We start from the raw sequence: 20653 nt of genomic DNA, 5'->3' as shown, positions 1-20653 counted from the left end.
CTGCTTGTTTTATTTGGCAGGGTTTGTCTATAGATCTATGCAAAAACATTGAATTAAAAATTACTATAAATTGCCTGTTCCAGTTCGAGACTTTCTGAACGTGAGACCACTCGGCTTTATGGCATAATCCGCGAGTCGGTCGGGGCCAAATATACCGGGCATATATATCGGGCGTCGCTAATTGCGCTCAACGTCTGCGGCGGTGCCACACAAGTTGCACCGCAATTTGTCCCACTCCCGGAGATTTGGCCACCTGCCCGTGCGTCTCACATTGATGTCTCTATAGAAAGCCCCCTAGCTCCCTAGTTTTCCTGGCGAATTCGCTTGGCCCGTTTCACTTGGCGCGCCCATAACTCGGCGTGTTATTAAGTGTAAAAATTAAAATTTCATAAATTGTTATGCTTTATTTAGAGTGCGCCGAGCAGTTCCTCGGACCCCCAGCTTCCCTGTTTCCTGCCCCATCGCCCCATGGCACTGCGTGTGGCTTTCTGTGATTTGCGCGCTTCGGAAGCTGACGATATTGAGACTTAAGTGGACATAATTAAAAGCACTTAAGAGTCGCCACAGATCGCACCGACCGAGATATAGATGTGGTCCATGAGATGAGTGAAGGCAGAATGGCGAAAAACGCATTGGATGATGGCCAAATTCGCCAGCAAATGGCAGATAGTGGAAAGATCACAGACAGTGTCGAGATTAGTGGCTATATTAAAGAGCTTTGGTCTTGCCGTCCTTCCCTGCCCTTCAAATACGAAATCAAATTAAATTTTCAGCTCCCCAAAGAAAAACTGTGTAATTAAGAGTCTGAAAGTAGGCAACAACTTGGAATCACTTAGATTTTTTACTGCTTACTTTTAGACACCTTTATAAGCGATTTCAAATCACTAGTGATTCCTCCATTTATTATGCATAAATTAAACGAAGTGGTAAATTTTACCTCACCTCATAAACTCCGAAAATGTATAAGTAATGAGGTATGCTAGGTCCCACACCAGCGAATTATCCATAGGCAAATGAAGTCGTAAATAGTTGCCTAATCTCTTGTTTTTTCACTTGGCTAATCACACAAAGTGAGGAAAACTTGCACGAGCACACAAAAATGCCATGGAAATCATTTCGCGCTTTCACTTGGCGGCATGGGTTTATTAAATGAAGTGCACATGAAACGGGCATTTGGATTTCATGACTAGAATAAACATAATCAAAGTAATAACTCGAGCAGCTCCTTCCCCCGCCCTCGGAAAAGTCCTCGCCGCCCCTGGAAAACATGTGAAATTAATCTTGTTTATGTTTGTGGAAGAGGAGAGCAGCAAGAAAGTTTTCTCTGAAAGTTTTCGGTTGCCTTTTTGCGCAAGTTTTCTTTTCAGGGGGCTTGGCAGGGGTGAAAGTGGGGAAAAGTTTTCAGTTTCGAGTGAAAATAAATAAAATCGAGTGATTTCACTTTTGTTCCAGGCACGTAAATAGTTTCGCCTGCCACAGGGATAACCATTCAAGTGCAAATGCGAAATTTAATTAAAATATTTCCGAGGCGTTTGAAACGCAACATTTCCATATTTCTGAGAAAACGCTTAAAGTATAGAATCCTTTTAAAGGTACCTAAAAGTAGGCAATGAAACATTTTATGGTGGTGTGGCCTTTATGTAGCACAGTTTCGGACACCTCTGCAAGGGATTTCAAACCCTATGTTTTCAAACAACAGTGGGTTGATATCATTACCCCTTGTGGACTGAAGGTGTGCGATTTATATCCAGTAGACAACCCCTCTTGGCATAATCTGCTTATTCAGCGACATAAGTGAAAAGTTCTGTCAACAAAATCGAAATCAGGAAAAATTTGTTTGCCATTTAAATTCGATTTTGATCCTATTTATCCAGTAAATTGCAGCAATTGAAAGGATTTGCGAGGGAGTCGCTCGCAGCTTGTTTGATTTTCAAATTACCTTCCAAGGATGTTGGGCGGCTGACGGATGTGTGATTTTGGTGACGATGTGACGACATGATGTGTGGTGCAAACACTTGTTAAAGCTGATCCACGGCTTTAAGGAAGACCAATACTCCCTCTGGGACTTTTCACCACCCCCTCGGTAGCGAAAAGATATTGAATTTCAATAGCTGCAGCTGCAGGAAATCACTTCCTGGCGACAAAGTAGACGAAATGGAAATCAGCCGGGCAAAAGGGACGAGACGCAAGTCAAAGAAATCCCCAAGTGCGGGTCAAAGAAAATAAAACTTTATGCAAATGCGCCACTTTGGCCGTAAAATGAAATAGTCCCCGGCCAAATTATACCTTGATGCCTGATGAGCTTCGGTTTTCCTGTTGGATCCTGGATTCTGGATCCTGGCCAATTGTCCTGGACGTGAATTGAAACAAAAGGGACTTTGTTTCGATTGCTCCTTCCCCTCTTTTTGTCCCGGTAGTTTGGGAACCCGAGCAGGTGACTTCAACTCGGGAAACTTTTGCATTTTACAATTTACCTACATTCGGCGTCGCTTTATTTTGCTGCCCTCTGGGGAAACTTTTCTGCGACAATAAAACGGCCAACTTAATTCCGGAAGTTGTTACGGACACGCTGCCCGCCGTCTGCTTTTTTGGCCACTCATTATTAATATTATTATTATAATTCCAGTGGCCCGGCCTTCGCCCGCCGCCCTTCCCTCTTCCACCGGAAACGGATGCTGTTATTAATTCACATGTCCGGCGGACTGATGTGGGCTATCATCAGGTATTCCCCGCACTCAGAGTGCTGCACTTTTGTCTTCTCTGCTGATTCCTAATTAAATTTGCCACTTTATTTGCTCGCCTTTCTTTCTTTCCCCACCCCGAACTCATTCCCACTCCCTGCTGTCTTAATTGTGTTTGTGCTACTCTATTTCATCCACTCGCACAGAAAAGAGAACTCATTTATGCCGCACAGCTTCCTGCGTCTTGGTCCTGCAGGATTCTCGGATGCTCGGCTTCAAGGATTCTTGGATTCTCGCTCCTAGTCTGAGGTGGCTGTTTGCGCTAAAATAATTGAATTAATAATTGCTGCGTGTGGTTTTCATGCTTTTCCAGCTAAGACAAGTAAGAATGCGAGGCATTTCCAATCGGGTTTCATGGACTACGAGATGCCCTGGAAATAATGATTGGGAAGGTAGGTAATACACATAAACGTAGGTAATACATATACATTTCAGTGCAGTTAAGGTATCTTTCAAAAATACAGATTTATGAATTCAATATTCACTTTATTAAAACAGCTTATTAAATATATTGATATTTTCATCTGTGTTTCTCTGAATTCTCAGAGTACCATAAATTAAAGGGCTACTTGCTGCTTTGTCCACATGGGGTTCATATCCCAATACACCCTTGGTCTGCACAACTGCTGGGTATTGAAAAAACCCAAAGTGCTTAAGCCTGAGCTTCGGAACCGAGCTGAGTCGTGTGCAACTTTTATCTCCGCCAGCTCTTGGCGCTGTCTTTGCCCCGTGCCCCATTTCCCAGCCCAGTTTTCGCAGGAAAGTTGCTCGGATGCCTTTACTTGCTCACTGATTTAATAAATTAACGTTAATTAGCTGTTGTGGTCGATGGGGAAAGGGCGAGCGTGGGGAACTGGGTTAGCTTAAAAGACAATAATGCCAGGGATCCGGCAACTTTCGCCCTGGCTGTACGTGATTTCCGCGGCTGTTCCAAGATTTAGCCCGTAACCCCAAAGTTCGATGTGTGAATTATGGGCTGTCAGACGGAGGGGCGGGGGCACGGCATGACGGTGTGCTATATTCGAACCGATAATTCATAAATGTAAATGGATGAGCTTCTGTTTGCTCATGCCATTTTAATTAGCCAAATGAGTGGCGAAAGATCAGCACTGGGATTATTTCCAGGAAGCCAAATTCAGTCAACACACGCCCAAAATGAATTCATTTCGACTGGGGCAGGAATAAGTTGCTCCTCACAAAGAATCCAATTAAAGTTCACAGGCCAAGGCCGCAGGCCCTCTTGACTTTTGCTCAATGCAATTGCAGGGAGGTCAAAGTGGCAGTCAAAAGTGAGCCAAGGAAGTTGACCCAAGCTGGACAAAGTTGCTTGAGACGGCACTCGCCTGTGGCGCCGAAGGACATTGTGAGCTCTCAAGGAGCTGGCCGGCATTTAAATTGAAATTAACATCCTGTCGGAGGATCCTCACATGCTGACGCTCCTTCGAGATGTGTGTGCTCATTATGCCAAACCAGGCGAAGTCGTAGTCACAGTCAAAGGAATGCAGAGGAAACGGCAGGCGGCGACAGAAAAGGCCAAAAAACTTGCCAACAAGTGCTGGCCAAAAGCAAGAGCCGCCAAGCAAAGGAAAAGCCAAAGGAAAGTGTCGAGCAAACAGCTGGCTAAACAAACACTAGTACATGTCTGCATGGTGCACTGCAAAAAAGGTATTTTAGAATTAGAAAGATTGAAGAAGATGCCTTCCAGTTTCTTAAATAATCTGACTGACTTGCCGGCATAAGCTCGCCGTGTTCGGGTGCGATCTAACCACTCCCTTTCCAACTTTACCACATATTTATAAAACCCCTACGCTATATAGCTCTTCTTTTATTTTTTTTATTTTATATAACCATTTCGTTAAGCTTCAAAAAGAATCTTAATTAAAACTAAATCTAATTTTAGGTTTCCTTGCACACTTTTAGACACTTTTTGAAAGTGACTTTAAACGGACAGCGTATCTGTGGACATCCTAGCAATCTAAATTGTTATTTTTTTCAGTGCTTAATATCCTATACCCACACTCACGAAGAGAAAACCCACACATTCAAAGAGAGCGGCACACACTGGTGTAATTAAGAGGCCATTGTTATTTCGCTGACAAAAGTGAAAGATCCCATGATGGATAACGTGTGTGTTGTTGTTTTTGTCGCCTCCTTCGGCTTCGTCCTTTGCCTGTTGACACTTCAAAGTGCGACTGTCTGGGTGAGTATCTGTGTGCGTATCTGAGCTGTGCGCCGCTCTTTGATGTAATCAGCCACCGCCTCACATCGCACAACTTGACACATTATTCCCAATCTTGCAATTATTCTTACCTCAGCCTTCAACGACAGCAATTAAAAGTCTCACACACACAGCGAGCTTTAAAGGACTAATTTCACATACACCCTTACATGTGCGAGTGTGTGCTGATGTCTGCATAAATATTTAATGTGTTTGCCTTGTTAGTGGCGATATCACTTTATTCTGCGGAAGGATTAAATTAATGCCAAACGTGTGCGACACCCACTCCCACTCACCATGTGTAGCCCCAGAAAGCCCACCGAAACACAGCTCACTTGTTGTTTTAGGTATCGCAAAACACACAGGATATACGGCGGAGGGGTTTAAATTGGAAAGGGGTTTCGAGTTTTAGTGGCTGGCGTAGGCAAACAGACAAGTGGAAACCGCTGCTTACACTAGTTAGCTAATCAAATTAGTTTTATTAACACGTACGACAACAAGTGCGAGTGCAAACTTACGCTCACCAACACATGTGTGCGAGCGTACGTGTTAATTGCGTGCTAAACCGTTAAATGCGTGTGCAAATTTAGCGCACTATAACGTTGCCTACTTTTCAGCAGCTTCCCCCAATGAGTAAAGACCATGGAATTTTTTAAACTAAGATGTTTACATCATATCTTACATTATATTATAAAAAATTCTTTTTAAAAATGGGATTACCCATCTGAGATATAAATCTAGATGACGAAATCAGGACAAGCTGGAAATAAATCTCAGTTGCTATCCACCATGCTAGAAGCATTCAAATGAAGCTCCAGTTATGTTCAGCATATCAATGTGAATGCCTACTAAGAACTGGTAAATAGTTCCCCACTTTCTGCCCCTTTCAAAAGTCAAGAGAGTGTGCGGCACACAAATAGCCAGTTAATTAGGCCGCTGACATCAGCAGCAGAAACCCGATGACAACCCTGAATTGCCCTCCAGAGGGAAAAGGCTTCTTCAATTACACGACTGACCACCATAATTAATGTTAATAAATAATAAATTTACATATAAAAACGTCGCCAAAAAGCATGTGAGACGTAAGCCGAGACATGCAGAGCAGTGAAAGTCCGTAGCGGCATACAAATCTCCGTAATTAAAAGACCCAGTGATGCCAGGACATTGATAAGCTGCAAAAAGCGAAAGGAAAACGGAAGCGTTTAATTAACTTGTTTTGTTCAGTCTCGACTCTCCACTCGATTCATATAGTATGCCAAGCGTATCGGGCAATTAGAGTGGTCAGAAAAATCGAAAGGGAAATTGAAAGTGTTCGTATCATAAATTGCTGACCCACCACCGACCGAAATCAGATAAAGCCAGACCCCAAATTGCATTATCCAAGGCCTACAAGCCGCAGGAAACTTCAGCTCTTAAGAAAAGTTTTTAGCTCGGCAATAACCGCATCTTGAACAGTACAAATGCAACAGACTCTTGCATTTATCGAATTGTTTCAAATCTCTTTTTTGACAACTATTTTGGGCTACAAACTTTTTCAATTATACTTGTTGAAAAAGGGTTAAATTCGTGCATTCGAGCATTCAGCTCAATCAATTTTCAAGGCTTCCTCAACCGTAAAGATAAGAAAGCCGGGCAGCGAATTAATTAGCATTCATTGCCTGCCTAATTGAGCTTGTAAATATTTCATTAATCGCCGGAAAAGTCTGCAAACGCGAGGCATTAATAAGAGTTCTTCACTTGATGGATGGCTGCTGACCTCTTTGACAACATGAGAAGCGCCGAGGAAGCACTGTAGTGCTTTACCTACTCCCTAGTTGGCCAACTTTTAATTTGCTCACATTCTCATTTGCGAGAACAAAGTCACTACACAACAAAAGATGCCAATTTAATCTAGTCCCTGCTGGCCACATGGGACACTTGCTCGTAAAACCACTCTGGACGGGACTCAGGACCTCAGGACAAGGATAAGGGGTCCTGTGCACAGGAAATGACTTCAGTGCCGGACTCTCCCTGTGTGTGTGGGTAAGATGTTGGCACCAGCAGGTAACTTCCGGCATAGTCAAATTGAAAATGGCTGTGCCAGACCACAATCCCCATTTTCTCCCTCCCAGGGGATCCTGCCAGCTGCTCTACTTTCCTGTGGCCAGAGTGTAAAGTTGTCTGCACTCGCAAAGTGTGACAAATTAAATTAAAGCCAAAAGTCCACTCGAGGTAGTTCGCCGTAATTGCTTAATGCCCTCTCTCAATTAAACTCCAGAAAGAGTTTGCCTTCAAGGGAGATGGCTGCTCGTAGGGGAAAAGGATATGGACTGAGTTATGGGGTCACGGAGGTGGTCATACCGCTTCGAACACGTGAGTTCTTGAACTGCGACCGGCACTTGACTTATGACATTAGAGCGCAGACACAAATCTTTATGAGCCGCGCTCTCCTGCTAGCACATAAGTAAGAAAAACTACAGTTTCCACTTAGCGGCGGTCCAGAACCAGCCACACACTCTCTCACATCCTGCGAGGATACACTGCGAATGGCAGCTGCGAGTGGACAGTGACAAAAACCTCAGGCATTTTGCACTGAGAAAATTCAAAGCTCTCCTTTAAGATAGATAAAAAAGGGTCTAATAAAAAACGGTTGTAAAAACCGTCTAAAAGTATGCAGTTATATATTTCAAACGAACGTGGATGTTTTATTTTTAAATCGTACTCTAGGCAATGGATTTTAATGGTTTAATGCATTACAAGTAATTTTAATTTTCTAGACCGAGCCTATGGACACCTTTTTCAAAAATAAGTAGTACACAACCCGTTTGAATAACCCTTAATACCGCCCCTTCCTTTTTTCTCTGTGCACATTTAAGGCCAGTCAAGCAGCCAGACTGACGCATTGTTGTGGTCATAAGTCAGCGTGTGGACAAAAAACCTGTGCACTCAGTTGAAAATCTTAAAGATAAATAAAGACCGGATGACTTTTCAGAGGGGAAAGCCTGAACTTTGACCCCAAAAACAGCAAAACCGCAAAAGGCAGCAAACAAACCAAAGACGGCGAGGGAAAATCGGCGAGAAGATGATGAGCAGGACAGGACGATTATGACGCTGGCGGCGCCCAGCGAAGCGCAACTGATGAAGCCCACTTAGAGGTGTCCCTGCTCCTTGTACCGCCTCCTCCCATCCTGCTCCTCGTCAGCTTCCCTTTTGGCTGTTCCTGCCCATTTTCCATTTCCCTGCTCTCCTTCGCATGGACAGTGGTCAGCAGGGCTTGGCAACATTTGCCGTTGACAGAGTGCAGGAACACGAAGATGGAAAGCGGTGAGTGGAAAAAAGGAATCACTCCATAATTGAGGATCTCGACTTCAAGATTACCTGGTACTAATATCTTAAAGAAGAAATGTATCTGCCCACTCCGGGACTATTCTTTAAGACGTTAAATAAGGAAAAATCAACTGTTTGCTAACATTTAAAGTGTGCCAAAAAGTAAAAGTTAACCTTAAGGCTTTCAAACCAAACATATATCGTAGCATAATTTTATACAGCGTTTTAAAGGGTTTCAAGCCTCTTTCCCCACTAAGCCACAAATAAATATGAATATATCCCAATATACCCCTCGACAAAGCAGCCCAAAAATCAAGGGGCAGCATCTGGGTGAGTCAGTGGTCGTGGGGACGTGTGTTGGGCTACTTGGGGTCGTCTGGACAAACATTACCCATCGTCGGACACCACCGGACATGACCAAATGAAAATGTGTAAGGATGCCCCTTGGCGAAGTCGTCGTCGTCGCCTCCGCCGCACAATTATTACTTCAACTTTTCATTTGGGTCTCGCCACTCGACGCGGTTTTCCCGGAGTCTGGAGGTGCTGCAGGATACCAGGATGGCCGCCTGGCAGGATACTCCTGGCCATGGCCTGTAATTTCGCTTCCTGCGTCTCATTTTTCATATTTCACCGCTTTAAGTGCCATTTGGCAAACTGCAGAACTGGAAACGGCAAAGGCGACTGGCCAACAAGGTAAACAGACAATTTCTCAAGCGACTAATGCCCTGACTTATTGTTGAACTTGGGGGAAGGACTGGAATGGGGCAGAGCGGTACAGGTTCTTGTGCCAACTGACAAACCTCAAAGCAGATTCTGGACTGGGGATCTCCAGATAAAGATTTGAACGCCATAACAAGGCCAGTATTTTATAAAACAGGATTTCCTAAAAACATTTTAGGATGATAATGGAACGAACCTAACGAATTCAGTATTATCCTCTGAACTCAATATATATTGCAAAATTAATATGTATTTATTATCATATTAAAACCTGGAAGTCAATTATTAAAACACAGGTTAATATGTTTAAATAAGAAACGAAAATTTCAATTTTCTCAGGCCTCAGTCATTTCCCCTTAAATACAGATAAAAACCTTAAGTCTTAATCCTACTTAAAATATCCTTAAAAGATAATCATTCAAAATGTTGGAAGTAAATTGTGTACCAAAATATGTGTGTATAAAATGTTATGTTTCAAAGTAGACAAAAGACTTTAGGTCTAGAAGAGGACCGATCGAAACAAAAGGCTCTAATCTTTCATCCAAAACACTGATGATAGCTTGAGATATTTGCTTATGATGGCCTCGGCGTTTTAAGGCCACAAAGAAAGAGTTCAATAGCTGGCGAAGCGAATATGATTCGAGTTCAATGTCAAATAGCTGACCTCTGGCGGAGGATGGCCGAAAAATGGGTGGCAGCAGATTGCGCATACGACCTGTTGAAACAGTCGAAAGTCGCAGTTGCAAAAAGCCCCAGAGAAAACCGAATAAAAACGCAGCATTATAAACAAAAACAGCCTACAAGGGGGAGAAAGAAGAGGGGAGGGCCATAAAGAGCCTAGCAGAAGTACAGAATTTATGTGTATAAGTAAGCCACGAAGGTCATATTAAATTGCCATAAAGAGCTATCGATTTTATCTGCAACAATGGGAGAAGGAAAATCGCTGCGCACAAGAAAATGCTCCAGCATCCTAACGAGGACACTGACACCGCCGAGAAAATGGCAGGAAAATGTGGGGGAAATGGGCGAAACGTAGGGGGTAGGGAAAGCGAAAGAAAAGAAACAAGGGAAAAACAAAGCAGCGGGCAGTCGGAAAATCCATAAAGAGGCGCGTCTGCGGAGGGGCCGAAAAGAAAAGTTTTCCCCGGCCCCTACCGCCTCCCCCTCCGCCCCTCCGCCCCTCGACCACTGGCTAATTAGAAAAGTTTTCCCCTTTCCATGGGGACGAGTAGCTGAACGCTCATAGGTGCGAGCAGCCGAGTCGCCATTTTTTAGCCCACGTGGCGTATGAGCGACGGAGACGGAGCGACCCTGGTGTCACACCTACTTACCTACCACACGTAGCCAGGAGCTCAACCATTGGCTGGCATAAATCACAGTGGCCCCCTGCCGTCCTGCACTTCCTCCTCGCACTTCCCCACATTTTCCTCCTGACGAAGCGGAGCACCTAACGCACTCGGAGAGACACACCTTCAGAGGCAGGGGCTGGGTTTTAGTTAGCTCGAGTTTCCCGGCGCACCTGCTCCTCTCTCTCAGCTTTCCTCTCTCTCTCTCGCTTTCACTCACTCGCTTTCTCATTTGTATTTACCTAAGACAGCACAGTGGAAAAGCGGGAGTGGGGGAAAAAAGAAAAGCTGGCAAAAAACCGAGTACCTAACGAGCGAAAGCTGCGCACCTAAACCTGCGCTACACAAAAACTCCAGACGAGCTGAGAGCACCTCACAAACACTCACGCACACTGGGAAATGCGGGGGCCAGGCGGGAAAGCGGGAAAACTGCGGGGGAGGAAAGGCGGCGGAAAAGGTGAAAGCCGAGCCAACAGATGAGAACAGACGACGTTGACGAGCTCACGACGACGGGAAAATGACGATGACGTTGATGGGAAGACTAAAGCAGTAGAGGGAGGGGCGGGCAAGGGCGGGGGTAGTGAAGGAAAATTGTAGGGAAATAGGTACAAAATGGAGGGAACTTAGAGAAAACACGAAAATAAAATCAAAGGGTATTTCCTTTTTATTTACAAAAGAAATCGAGGTAATGGAATATCATTTTATAGGGTGGCTAGAGGATCTTTGATTTTCCAGCAGATACCTTTAAACATATAGAAGATAAGCCCCAAACTGTGGCACTTTCCACTAGCTGGAGACCTTCCTTTGGCCGTCGGGAAAACACACGGAGCCCCACCCCGTTCCCGTGGAAAACCCCTCGAAGGTGCTCAACTTTGGTTGGCTGCCAACATTTTCGTTCTCACCTTAAAAAGCGTAGGTAGCACCGCCATAAAGGCCAGTGGGAGCGAGCGAGCCAGCAGGACAGGCAACAACCTGGCTGAGATTGTGTGTGTGTGTGTGTTGGCCAGAATGGTTCTGAGTGTGTGTGAATGTATCTGTGAGAGCGAAGCCAACGAACGAAAAACGCACGACGAATAACAACTGTTACTTGCGGTTGAGGTTGCAGCTGGGTAACCGAAAGGGGGGAAAAGCCGGGGGAGGGGTGGAAAATCAGGGGGAGGGGGCTTGCCACAGGTAAGAGAGAGAGGTGGCAGCGCAGCTGGCACCTACGGCTCGGCATGCCGCTCTCTTCTAGCCAAACGACGACGAAACGAAGACGATGGGCCAACACCTAAAACAGGTATACATATACAGGACGCACATATATATCTATGGATACTTATATATAGGTGGGGGAGGGGGCTTCTGACGCAGGTAGATTGGTGGATGCGTAAGGTACATTATATATATCTCAGCCAGACTTGAAGCACGTGTCTAGGTATTTTCTCTGAGGTGTGAGCAAAGGACATGCGCAGTCCCCCAGAGCTCTCTCCACTTTCACTGTTAACTTAACAGCAGGGGAAATTCAGGGGTAGCATTACAGGACCGTATATCGTCTGTAAGGGCCACAAAAGAAAATTCATAAATAATGTTAATTTATTTTAGCCACTGCAGCTGTCTTCGCCTGACAGTTGGCCCAAGATATGGCCATAAAATACAACCCGAGAGACATTGACCCACAAAGGAAATTAACATAATTGTTGATTCTTGCGTTTTATTGTCGAGTGCGTTCTGGCCTTGGCCTCAGAGCAGAATCGATTTTGTGTGAAATTCAAGGGCCGAAAGTGATGATAGAGCACATGTCCAGGGATCTTGGCGAGCCAAAGGGTTAAGATGGCTGCGAAGGACACTCGTTCGGAACGCCAATAAGTGGGCAATGTTTGGGACGAACACAAATACTCGGTTCGCAGTTGGATAAATTCAGTTTAATTTATACGATTTCTTCGCTAGCTCTTTTAAAGGTATCTGAAAGTATACTACACGATATCTCGACTTTCCATGTCCTCATAAAGCATACTTTTAGGCACCTTTAAAAGTTTAAGATCTCCTTGGGGGTCACGGACTGTAATAATGTTATACTTTTCCTAACATAAAACTTATATTATCGCCCTATCTTTAAGGCAGCTCTAATTGAATTTTAATTTCCATTGATTGCACTTTTTGACCTTTCTCCGCTCTGCAAGCAAAAAAGTTGTGCATACGCCATGTTGCCCAGCACAAGCCAACGAAATTTGCATTGTTGTCCTTTTCGGGGAGGAGGCCAAATGAACAGTTCCGTTGTCGGGAAACTTTGCTCGCACTTTTCACGCTTCTTTCTGGGACCGAAGATGGGCGCGAGGAGCAACAGGATGCGAAGAACACCATCCTTGCTGTTCCTTTGCCTGCTACAAATAACCGGCATCAACTTTAATCACCTGCTTAATTAAATCAGTTTCGCCCAGCTCCCCGCTGTCCCCCACCTTCGCAGGTTGGTCATTGTTCTGTTGTCCTGAGTCCTGGTTGCCTGCATAAATTATGTGCTGCATAATCACCTACAAGCGTTCTATTTAAGCTCCTGGCAAGTGTCCTTTGCACTCCGTCCTCCGGGTTCCTTGTTTTCTGTTTTTTGACCACTTTTTCCTGCTGGTCGCTGATGTCCGATAAAGTTCTTAAATCATTTACGTTTTCCTTGCCTTTTCCTTTGGTTTTCCGCGATGCGGTTTTCATTTGCTTAATGCCCGTGTTGAGTTTATATTTTATCGCCGGATTCAGATCCGGATTTATGTTTTTTAATTCCATTAGAGCGTATTTTCCTGGGGCTAAGATTAAGATATTCATCTGAATAAGAAAGGTAAGGAAAATATAAAAAGCCAGACATTTAGAAGGAAGTTAAGGGATCTAAAAAGGCATTAAATACATTACTTTGCAAGATTGAAATTTAAATTAAAATTATGCAATTAAAATGTTAAGTTTCCTAATCAGCATTTAGTCCACATATAAAAGACGTAGAACGTTTTCTTAAGTGCCAAATAAAACATCCATACTTCTTTGACGTATAACCTTTCCTTACTAATTTCCCCCATAATAAAACCATCGATATTTGTTCAATTGTAAGCGAGACTACAAAAGCAATTAACAGGGACACGGGGTTAATTGGCAGCCCCGACCTTCAGAGCCCAATCCCAGGACCCTCCTTCTGGTTAATGTAATGGACCGCAATTTACGTCAACTTAATACTCATTTCTGAGCAGGAGTTTTTCCGACTGCTCCAAGGATATGTGCTTCGAATTTCCCGCTCCATTTCTCGCACGCCTAGGTAAGATTTATGGGAGAGTGGGGGCGCAGTAGTCATTTCGGAACTCCAAGGACCTCAAGTGTGCAACGCAATTTGGCGAAAGTATCAAATTTCTCCCACAAAACACTTTCACCACGGCATCGCCTTCTGATTTTTCCCTGCTGCGGCCACTGGACGTAGAAAAGTAAACAGAAGGTTAATGGATTTGACACACGGTTCCAAGGAAGCCCCGGCACTTGGGCGTGAAATGGATATGCTTTCAGGCTAGGCACACACACGATGAGATCTGGGCCCTGAGTTCTGAGCTCAGAGGAGGTGGATCGGAATTGAGGGAAATACATTGTTTTGTTTAGCCGCAGCACATGTAAGCTGTGGTATATTCTTTAAGAAATGCTAGAACTATAACTCTACGACTTTGTGACGCAAAGTTATCCTATAGCATGTTTCAATCTTGGACTGCTATGCGGAAAATATTTAAATTCAATTTTTCTTTTGAATTGATATCAAAAAAAAATTTGGGTTCGGCGTGATAAATGAAAATGTTTTTAATAGTATCCAAAAGTACGCAACAAAATATTTTAAATTCAGATATCATATGTATTCATTTTTTAATTAACATCTTTATTTAATATAATCCAGGAACAGATCTAATTAAAGCCTTTAACCTAAATGTTTTCTTAAGTAAATAATCTCTTAATTATAAATTATAATTAGTTTTCAACTTGGTATATAGGAGTAGATCAAATTACGACTAGTTTCAAGTAAATAATATATTCATATTAGTCTCTTAGGAGCAGCCCAAAATGTCTTCTTTTGAGCCTGCGAATTGGGATAGCCCCCTGTAATCTCCGGGCTAGACGATTACGGTGGGCAGTTAGACGGTCGTTGTACCTGCTTGAGAAGAACGATATTTGGTCTTCAACAAGACTCAGGTTTAGGTCATTGTGAAGCGTTTGGCCGCTAACGAACCACTCACAGCCAGTGATTTGTCTTAATGTTTTGTTCTGGACGGTTTGGAAACGTTTTCGGTGGGACGCAGCCGCCACTCCCCAAATTTGGATTCCATATCTCCAAGTTGGTGCGATGATTTGTTGATAAATGTGCCGCTTGCATCTTAGAGATAGTTTGCTTTTCTTGTTTAGCATCCAGAATAATTGGTTCCGCTTTAGGTTGCACATTTTGACGACTCTGGCAATATGTTCTCGGAAGGTTAGGCGTTTGTCCAGTGTGAGGCCTAGGTATTTCGCCTTAGTCGCTTGCTCTATGTCCACATTATTAATGTGGACCACCGGAGTTGTTTTTCGGCGTAACGTAAAGCAAACGTTTACGCATTTACTTTCGTTGATTTTGATATTGTTCGCCGTGGCCCATTTCTCGAATTCGTTGAGGTAGGTTTGCAGCGTTTGTGAAGACTCGGTCTCACTGTTCGAGGAGCTGAGAAAGCAGACGTCGTCAGCGAAGCTGGCCAGCAGCATTTTGCTGTTGTCGTAGGTCATTTCTTCATAGCTTGGCTTGGGGATGTCTGCTGTAAAGATGGAGTACAGTAGCGGTCCTAAGACGCTTCCTTGGGGAACGCCAGCTGTAATGGCAACATTTGCAGAGATTGCGTCTCTGGACTGGACGCAAAAATCTCTGTTTGTGAGAAACGATCTGATGAGCTCAAACAGGTTGGCTGGCAGCGCTGTTTTGACTTTGGCTAGTAGTCCCGGGATCCAAACTCTATCAAATGCCTGTTGTATGTCAAGAAAGATGCCGTTGCAGTATTCTTTATTGTCGTAGGCCTTCAGGATGTGATTGACAACACGGTGCAATTGCTCAATCGTACTGTGGCCGGCTCTGAATCCGAATTGGTGCATTGGGATAGTATCATTGTCTTCTAGGTGTATTATAAGTCGGGAAGCTATCAGCCTTTCCATTACCTTCGATAAAGAGGGCAGGAGGCTGATAGGCCGGTAGGAGCATGGATCCTGTTCCGGTTTCCCTGGCTTTAGAATCATACTGATTCTAGCACTCTTCCATTTTTTGGGAAAGTATTGCACTCTAAGTATCGCATTGAATATCAATGTGATAAGTAATAGTGCTCTCTTGGGAAGGATTTTAAGTACTGCGTTGATAAGCATACGTAGAAATCTGAAAATGATTTCTTTTTAGTTTATGACACATTTTTAAATATGCTTTACAAACTCCGAATCGATTCGAAACTCGCCGCTCATCCTTCCAAGCTCAAGTTGCGCTTGCTCTTGAAGCGATGGCCTGACTTTTCGAGCCACTTTAATTTGTTTTCCCACTCGCTTTTGGAAAATCCCCCGCCGATTCGCAGTGCTGGTCGTGTTTATTTAAACTTTCGATGCACGTCCGTTCAGCCAGAAGCTGCAGGCTCAAAGTTCCAATCAGTCCTGCCTTTTGCCGTCTGGCTGACAATTGGCCAGACCGCCCAAGACACGCAGGACGTTCGGGGTGCCAAGGACTCGGGGCACTCGCCCACTCCGCAGAGGCACGTGCCCGTGCCGGGGGTGATCGAAATAAGGCGAAGAAAACTGCAACTGTTTACGGGAAATTTGCGCAGTTTTTTGCACCATTTCACTTTCCTACGCAAACACACTCCCTCGCACGTTTTCCCGAATAAATGCAGCTGCAAATAAATCATGTGCGAAGGTGTCCTTAGCCACCGCAGGCAATCTGCGCCACTGACAGTTTTAATGCCGAATGAAGTCCTTTGCCCCCCAGCCAGCCCCACTTTCTCGCACTTGTGGCATATGTGTGACGTTTCAATATCCTGTTGCGTGATTTTTATTTTCATATTTTTTATGGAGATTTTCCCGGTGCGTGTGTGTGGGGCTGCTACGTGAAAAGTCGCAAGTCACAAATCAAAATGCTCGCCATTGTTTGGCTTTTGCTTTTTGGTTCCACTCGGCATGTTTTTGTTTTCGCATGTTCTTCTTGTTGGCTTCGCTTCGTTTAGGCCTTTGAGCTGTCTACTTAGGAGGTTTGGCTAGGGGGCTTTCCCCGTATAAATGTGTATGCCCCCCCCTTTGTGGCATGGCTGTTCAGATAGAGAGTCACGCCAGCAGCCAATAAATCAAAATCCGTATTGCTGGCCCCCATAACTCGATTTTTATACCATTTTGCGCTAGTTGTTGATTTTGTGATTTATGTCACGGTGGTTTTGCTCTGTGTTTTGGGTTTCTGATAACGCCGAAGAGGGAAAGCTAATGGACCAATGGGAGAGTTTATTCTTGAAATGACCCCCGTTAAAAAATTTAAAAAAGATACAGAAAAGAATGCAGCAATTAATTCCGAAAGCAGTTTTTCTCTGCATACTTTTAGGCACAATAATAAGGGATAACTTAAAATAGATTCAAATATATGATTTTTACTTTAAGTCATATTCAGTTCACAACTTTATTCATTCCTAAATCCTAAACTTCTTCCCTTTTTCCTCTCCTATCCCAATCTAAATTGTAATATCCATTTACTGCGAAAGCTGGCAAAGTTTTCCAATACCATTTGCCATAATTCTGCTTTGCACATTGACACCTAACCGAAAGGCGTTCAATAAGGGCCAAAAGACAAGGCAGGGCCAACAAAAAAATGGAAGGAGCTCTAAAAAATTGTGAAAAGCACTCGAAATCTTGGACAACACTTTTCCGACTTGGACATGGACACTTAACTGACAATGTCTGACCTTTTCAGCAGCAGAAGTCGGCGAAAAGTAAAAGCAGAATTTAAGCAAAAATCGCACGAAGACATAACAAAATTTTTTGATGTATGTACAAATGTGGGGTCAGCTGTAAAAAGGCAGGGAAAACTCTTTCTAGGGGGTTGGAAAATGCTTACGTGATGTTCAAGTTTTGTGTGAAGGTCGTGGGGAGGTTGGGGAGGAGAGAAGCTAGAAGGAGTTGGACAAGTCAAGTCAGCGCATTGTTGCATACGTAAGGAAAAGCTGGGAAAACTCCGAGAAAGAAGGGGCGGTGAAGTTGGAAGATGGAGACGGCGCCTTTGTGTCACAAGTTGCCAACACAAATTTTGCGACTCCAGAAAGAGTTCCCCAGTCAAACTTAAAACTGTCAGAAGCTTCGCCATCCCTCTCCCGCCTTCTAAGTCCATCTCTTTCCCGGACTCTCCACCCGTCTCTGTCTCTGCATGAGGCATCCACATTTGGCCGCCTGTCAGCAGCTGCTCCTCAAAAACGCAGAACGCGGTTCAATATTGATTCAACTTTCTGGCCAATCGGCGATTAAAAGTACATTTAAAGCTGGGAAATGGGGGAGGTCATAGTTAAATTCAGGAAAAACCGATGGTATGTAACTGAAACAGCCAAATTACTCCTATTAGGTTGGTAATATTATTAGTCTCAAGTTATCAAGTCTTATCTTCAAATGACTACAGCGATTTTAGATATGTTGTTGCATACTTTTACACACCTTCCTGATTTTCCAAATTTTAAACTGTATAACAAATTAAAATGATCTGCAGTCCTTAAATTTAAATATTTTCCAAGCACATGATGAAATTCAAGATCGAAATGGCCAAACCTTCCCTAATCACCTCCACCTGCCACCACCATTTCCATTTTCATCCAAAAGCCCCAAGGACAAGCAAACAACAGCTGCATGCAAGCATGCTACAATAAACTGCACTGCAGGACGTACAGTAGGGCCCACTACAAAGCTACTGCCCGAAGAGATCCACCCATTTGACATCCTTGGGCCACGCTGCACTGTTTTCAGCAAGGATATTCCACGGGAGGATGTGAGGGCCGTGTGTGCCGGTTGTTGCGTGTTTACGCAACGTAACCAAAGTCAAAACCTCGATTAGGATTCAATCTGCTGCTGCGGGCAGCACTGGCTACGTTGTTTGTCCTTGTTGCTGCCACCCCTGACCCGTCCTCTTATATGGCTGTATGTACCCGTGCACTTCCACTGCCATTTCCCCTCCGATTGACCCCACGCAGGTCGGGCAACAAAGTCAAACCGATTAAAACACACGCACGGGGTTAGAGACAGACAAGTCGTGTTGGCAAAAAATGGGGCTTGGACCTGGAGATACCACTCACAAAAAAGCTAAATTCTGCAATAAATGCGAGTGATATTAGTAAAAATAAAACTAAATGAACAATGTACTAATGAGTACTACCAAATGAACAGTCTACAAAATGAACACTGTATTCACTATTCATTCTTAAAGATACGATCATCAAACCCTACAAAGGAATACAGGGTACGAAAAGAGCACAGACAAAGTGCCAGCTAGATTGTCCGGCCGTGTCCTCATAGGTAGTCCCATTGTAGTCCACTCCGGCACGGAGCAGCGCGGCTCTGGATCTCCGGAGCGGTATTCTTCAAGGGGCAATTAACTGTTAAGCTCCCCAACAAGAAAAAAGCCATCAAAAAAGTGTAAAATCAAGCGAAAAAATAGTTGTCTCGATGGATGGAGGGCGCTATCCGAGGGATGTGTGTGCGGGACTTGCATAGATTAGATTTCAGCCGGACGCCCCGCCCCGGGGAATCCCCGATGCGGTGCCCGTGCAGTTGCGAATATCTGCAGCTGCCGCAAAAGCGGGGACCGCACAGTGGCGGCCATAAAAGAGCCATTAACGCCAGGAGTTTGGACCAGCAGCCACTCCCCCGTTCCGCCGCCCCAGCCCCGCACATCCTTGGGGATAATTTAAAGCGCTTAAATTCGGGGCGGTGGAAAAGCTTGAGTGGAGGCTGTCAGCACCATCAGCGCATCCAATCGCCAATTAGCCAAGGTGCAGAAATCAAATTAAGAACCGCAGAAAAGCCAAAGAGAAAGTGAAAACGTAAAAGGAAAAGAAAAATGATACTGGGAGGGAAAAATCACCTTGAAAATTCAAAATCCTATTTCAATATATCCATTCTAAATACGCTTACCACTTTCTTATAACATATAATAGAGTTATTGAGTGTCCATCAGTTTATTGTTTTTATTTTTTACCAAATCAGAGTATTACTGCAAAAATGTTTCCCAAACTTCGAATAAAATCTATAAAACTCCTGCGAAAGAGTATAAAATAGCGGACCCAGATCCTGAGACGCCACGAAGGACACCCATCAAGGAGCAAGGACATGACCACGCCCAGTCGTCTGAGCAGTCTAGAGCAAATTAATTTGTCGAGTGTCCGTTGCAGCCAGAGATCCTTGGGGCGAAGGACACCGCGCTGAAGGTGCATCAATGAGTTGACACTGGGGACGGCGCTCTCCCATTTTCCTCCTGCCAGCCGAAGTCCAATCCCCCTTATCTCCACAAACAAATCTTTCAGCGGAAATCTCAATCTGTGCTCGAGCAAATTGTTGTTTAAATAAAAATTTAAAGCAAATTGCTGCGCGGAAGTAAATCGCTTTGTGGTAATGGTGGATAAAAAATGTAAGCCACAGCATATCAAATTACCCCTCGGATGGCAGAGCGGAGATGCCGCCAGATGACAAAGTGCGTGGTTTTCCGGGGGACGGGGATGTAACAAGGTGTAGCTGGAAGTAAGTCAGCTCCTTGATAAGTGGGATTGGGAGTGGGATTGGGGGAGGGATTGGGATCTCAAGGGGTGGATTCATCCCGGGATGCGGTTGACAGTCGGGCGCGTTTTGATGCGATGCTGAAAAATTGTTGCTAATTTTTTAACAGTCAGCGGAGACGAAGTTCCGGAGACTTAAGCTAGGAATATCGCGTTTCTGGGGAGTCACCGAGTCGAGTGCAAATGGTTGGCATTTTAATTTTATTAGAACAGGAGCAACAAGCGAGGGATAAAAGAAAATCCGCTCAGGGGATTTCTGGTTGCGGATCTATCTCTCAGATAAAATGTACAAAAACACTTAAGGAGGAGCACATCACAGACTTTACATAATAGGCCCAAGAAATCTAAATGAATTACTTATTACCCAGATTTTAGGCAAAAACTCTTTTCATCACTTCATAAATATGCTTTAAAAGAGCTCACGAATATTCGTGGTGCCCAGAATCACATGCACAGATTCCCAGCATGTAGCAAGTGCACCTTTCAGCAGGGAAACACACAGCTCATTGTCCTTTGCTCAGCTCCCCAACCAATTTC

This window comes from Drosophila biarmipes, chromosome 3R, assembly GCF_025231255.1.
Source record: "Drosophila biarmipes strain raj3 chromosome 3R, RU_DBia_V1.1, whole genome shotgun sequence".
Taxonomy (NCBI): Eukaryota; Metazoa; Arthropoda; class Insecta; order Diptera; family Drosophilidae; genus Drosophila; species Drosophila biarmipes.
Note: the sequence above shows the minus strand (reverse complement) of the source record.